This window comes from Sander vitreus, chromosome 15 (genome assembly GCF_031162955.1).
Source record: "Sander vitreus isolate 19-12246 chromosome 15, sanVit1, whole genome shotgun sequence".
In the NCBI taxonomy this organism is placed as follows: Eukaryota; Metazoa; Chordata; class Actinopteri; order Perciformes; family Percidae; genus Sander; species Sander vitreus.
In genome coordinates, this window is record NC_135869.1 from 28,328,785 (window position 1) to 28,334,498 (window position 5,714).

Consider the following 5,714-nt stretch of genomic DNA (forward strand, 5'->3'; position numbering starts at 1 on the left):
CAGACAGCTTCAGAAACACGTTTCGGTGAACTATTTTAGGACAATATTGGCACTGTAGTTACAACAACTTTGTGTTTCAGGGGATTTCTGTCTTCATGCTCCTCCTCGTTGTTAGTTTATGTGAGTACGTTTAGCTTTTGGCCTTCTGTAAATAAAACTATGCAAATAGGACATCATGGAAAGGTCCAAAATAGTTGTTAAATAGGTGCTTAAAAAAAAAAAGAGCACTCCCCTGAGGAGGGCCCATTATACTGGGAGGTCAAGAGGAAATTGCAGCAGGTAATTGGATGAATGGTACAGGAATGGGAATGAATAGGAACAAGGAGAGATAGTATCTTTCAATGGTGCTATTGTATTATTTGATCAGCGGAGAATCTGTGCCAGATATGGACAAAGAATGACTTCACGACTTCATGACTGCAGCTTCTTGTCAAGTGAGTTTCTACACAAACCGGCCTTCGTAAATCAAACATATCATAAGTTTATGAAGCCATGCTACAGTTGACTAAAAAGAGGAATAAAAAAATCTTTTGGAAATTGATCTTAATGCCTTAAAAAAAAAAAAAAAGAGGAAAAATCCAACCTTTAAGGACACCAAGTATCTTTGTGAATGAATAATGTATCATAAATAAATAAATGTTCTTCCTTAAAATACAGGGAGCATCAGTCAGTCCCCCCCTATGTTAGATTCCCATAGAGGCAGGCAGGCTTTTATTTTGAAAGGCCAGTTATTTCATGGATCCAGGATACTATGATCCTGATAAAGGTCCCTTGGTCCCCCCATCATCACATACCCTTCACCATACCCCCCCATCATCACATACCCTTCACCATACCCCCCATATCATCACATACCTTTTCACCGTATCATCATCACATACCCTTCACCATACCCCCCATCATCTCATACCCTTCACCATACCCCCACATCATCACATACCCTTCACCATACCCCCCACATCATCACATACCCTTCACTATACCCCCACATCATCTCATACCCCTTCACCGTACTCCCCATCATCACATACCCTTCACCATACCCCCCATCATCACATACCCTTCACCATACCCCCCCCATCATCACATACCCTTCACCGTACCCCCCCATCATCATATACCCTTCACCATACCCCCCCATCATCACATACCCTTCACCATACCCCCCCATCATCTCATACCCTTCACCGTACCCCCCCATCATCACATACCCTTCACCATACCCCCCCATCATCACATACCCTTCACCATACCCCCCCACACATGTGGCTGAAAAGAGAGACATACATTTCCAGCAGCACCTGAACAATCCCAGAAGTGTAACGTTGTGGATATACTAACTCTCTAATAACCCCAGCCAAACCTGTTATCCGACATAACGTTATGTTCACCAACCACACTAATTAGCCCTTAGCTTTAAAAGCTTTTTCTCTCATGTTTGAAGTGGGTTTTCACTTCAGCATGCATGTATCTGGACTGGTTTAAAATGCTTTCTTAAAGAGCCCATATTATGAATAAAACCAGTTATTTTGTGTCTCTGGTGCTTCATATAAACTTAGGAAAACAACCCTCCATGCTGTTCTGAGTGAGATACGGTTCCTGAATGTGTCCTGTCTTCAGTCTCTGGGTCAGCTGGTCAACATCTGCACGGCTTTCTACGTCACTAGCTGAGACGAGGGGGCTAGGGGGCTAACCGTTAGCATGCTAGCTCGTTCTCAATGGCAGAACACTGCTACAACACACACTAGTTCACCATAATCTCCAAAAGAACTACTTCCATGTCCCTGTTCTGCAGGTATTCAACACAAAGGTGGAAGTGTTCCCTCGTTTAGAAGAAGTCTCCCAGCTAATCCTGCCTTGTTCTACTGAAGTTGGAGAAACAGCTAGCTAGCTCATGTAGTCCTTACCTAGCTACTGAGCACGTAGTCCTTACCTAGCTACTGAGCGTGTAGTCCTTACCTAGCTACTGAGCGTGTAGTCCTTACCTAGCTACTGAGCATGTAGTCCTTACCTAGCTACTGAGCATGTAGTCCTTACCTAGCTACTGAGCATGTAGTCCTTACCTAGCTACTGAGCATGTAGTCCTTACCTAGCTACTGAGCGTGTAGTCCTTACCTAGCTACTGAGCATGTAGTCCTTACCTAGCTACTGAGCATGTAGTCCTTACCTAGCTACTGAGCGTGTAGTCCTTACCTAGCTACTGAGCATGTAGTCCTTACCTAGCTACTGAGCATGTGCGACTGCCAACAAAGATGTTCCAGCAGTGAGAGGTCTCACTCTGTAGCTAAAACAGAGACCTGAACACAGGGTGAAAAGAGGAGCTGCAGCAATGAGCAGTACAACAAAAATATGGTGTTTTTCTGATAATTAAACCATGTAAACCTATTCTGGTACAACCTCTAATTACAATTATGAACCTGAAAATGAGCATAATATGGACGCTTTAACTCTAGAAAACTAAAATGCAAATGTCTTTTGAGTTTTCACCTACAACAGGAAGTAATAGAGGAGATACAGCGCTGTGTTGGGCTGATGAGCTGCAGAGGGAAGAATCTGCAGCATCTGGTCTCAATCTAGCCGACCACAGGCAGGACCACTACTACTCTCTGGCTGGCACTTTGTGAATGAGGCCTTTATGAGAGGTTTGGACACGACACTGTGAACCCAAAAACAGCCAGTTCAAGCCACACTCTGACATTTAAATTAGTTGTTGGCCATGAACACGACATGCTGCCACACAAACATTTTGGTAGGCGGGTGAGTGTGGCTCACAAAACAACATTCAAGTGTATATTTAGTGAAGAACTTAACCCTTCTTTATTCTGATGCTTGTCTCTGTAACAATAATATAATAGCATGAGTGAACATGCTAAATCAGCACAGGATGCAAATGTTATGCTGTTTTTGAGCAGATCGGCACTAAAACCCTCCTGAAATATGTATGATTATATTTATTTTCCTGCCGTCCTGTTGTCTTTTCACACCTGCTGCTGTTTCAGCAGCTTTTGTAGACTTTGCATTCTGATACTAAAATATGTAATGCAAAGAGAATGTCAGAGATAGAATATTTATGCTAGGAAAAGACAAAAATGATAACAAATGTAAACAAATGATTTAGATAATAAACTACATTCAAATTAAACTCTGTTATAGGCCTATTAAAAACATGACAATCGTGTTTCGGAGCTGCAGGAAAATACAACCTTTCTGGAATGGTACACACGCTGTGCTGTGTGAGGTACTAGGTTACAACATCCCCCAAACCTGCCTTGTTCTATACCTCCAACCCGTTCTCACTCCGAACTCGTAAAAAAAGGACATTTGGACAATGGCTGTCAGCGTCTGATGTGACGAAAATCCCACTTGTCACGCTTGCTATAGTCGCTTTTTTCTTTCCCTCCCGTTCTTCCTGCGTGTCACAGAACCGTACGCCCACCCACGACCTTTTCCTTAACATAACTGCGTCAAAAGAGACGTCAATAGTCCCGACCAAGCACGTTTACTTATAGCTCTAAAGGGACGGCAATAGTCCCGACCAAGCACGTTTACTTATAGCTCTAAAGGGACGGCAATAGTCCCGACCAAGCACGTTTACTTATAGCTCTAAAGGGACGTCAATAGTCCCGACCAAGCACGTTTACTTATAGCGCTAAAGGGACGGCAATAGTCCCGACCAAGCACGTTTACGTATAGCTCTAAAGGGACGGAAATAGTCCCGACCAAGCACGTTTACTTATAGCTCTAAAGGGACGTCAATAGTCCCGACCAAGCACGTTTACTTATAGAGCTAATGGGACAAAGGCCATCACTAAGAACTGGCTCCAGACGGATGCACCTGAACACAGACAATGGCTGATCACTATCAGTGACATTCAGATGATGGAGAAACTCACATATAGATTAAAAACTATGAACTAAGACTGATTTTCTAAAGGCGGGGAGAAATGGCTAATGTACTTGGCAAAAAAGAGACATAAGTGTGAAATATGGCTTATATGTAATGTATAACGTCCCCCAACAGGCACTGTTCTCCCTTCATTTCCCTACCTCCAAACATGACTCCTTATTGCTCTATTTCCATCTTTAATATACTTCAAAAAAGCAAAAAAGGAAATAAACAATTACTTTTTATCTAAATGTCTAAAATTATGAGAAACTAGGTCAAACCTTTGACTTTTTAAGTCAAAACTTACACTGTTTACTTCATAGTTATGGAAAGTTAAGACAAAATTGTTAGTTATTAGGTTGAAATGATGTAATACTAAGTCACAATAATGACAATAATTCAAAATGTTGACTTCTTAGGTTCAAACAATGATTTTTAGGCTCAGAATTGTGTGCAATAATTCCTAATTTTGACTTTTGGGCCATACTTTCCATGTTAGCATCATGATTTACTCATTAACTCATCATTTTCTATGTATTATGTCATAATTGTGTCTTTAAATGGTCATAGTTTACACTTAAACTATATTAAACTATCAATAATTGTGAGTATTTTTATTATTATGTATTATTTTGTATTTCAAGACAGAAATTGGTTACCATACAGGTAGTCTCGCATCTCCAGACCTTCCTCCACAGCTCTTCGGAGGAGGGTCTGTCTAGTCCTCACAGCATTCCTGGATGGGAGTAAAACCTGCTCTGGTTTATTGGCATTTCTTTAAACCAATCACAATCGTCGTGGGCGGGGCTAAGCTCCGGACGGAGCCACAGTGCCTCTGCTAAATAGTCTCAGGAAGGAGCTGGTTTTGGTGGAACATGTGGACGTTCAAAAGTAGTTTTAGTCGTGCAACAGAAACCTCAGATTGGACAGATGGTCTAGCTAGCTGTCTGGATTCACATCTTCTTCAATCAATATGGATATGAGCATGAACATTTGCCCATGAAGTGTAATGATCTGGAGCAAAAGTGGAGACATGCTTTCATTTTGAAGTTTCCCAGCAGTTCTGCTGTCAAAACATACTTTTTGAGAGTTGATAAGCCTAACTAGCATTGCAGCTCTGTGCTAAGACTCATTTAGGAGTCAGTGAAGCCCAGTATGCTCTTCACTGGGCGAGGTTTACTGTGCGGGGCATTTAAGTGTTTTTCCTTCAACTATGAAAGACCAGATTGATCTAAAAATAAAAACTTCACTGAGAACTTGTTGTCCCAGTCAGGGAATATTTGTGAAACAGTTATGTGCAGTTTTTACAACTGCACAAGTTTAAAATGTGCACAAAACAGGGGCTAACACTGTTTACACAATGTTACAGTAACACAAAGATACTGAAATGTGAGAAAAACGTATTGTGAAACAGATTTCTGATTCAGCCTTACACTACTCAATTCATTGTTGGTTTGGATACAATCATGTAGGAAGATGAGTGAAGACAAGGTTGTTGTCTGACAAATGAGACTTTAGGAAAATAAGGGTCCTATCTTGCACCCGGCACAGCGCAAAGCCCGACCCAAGTGTCTTTGCTAGTTTAAGACCGACCCAGTTGTCCGTTTCCCGTCCAGCGCCCACGTCGTTTAAATAGCAAATGCACCTGCTCCCATCTGTGGCTCATGCTGGTCTTACAGGGAGGTGTGTTCAGGTGCATTCTGGGCGTGCTGGTCTTACAGGGAGGTGTGTTCAGGTGCATTCTGGGCGTGCTGGTCTTACAGGGAGGTGTGTTCAGGTGCATTCTGGGCGTGCTGGTCTTACAGGGAGGTGTGTTCAGGTGCATTCT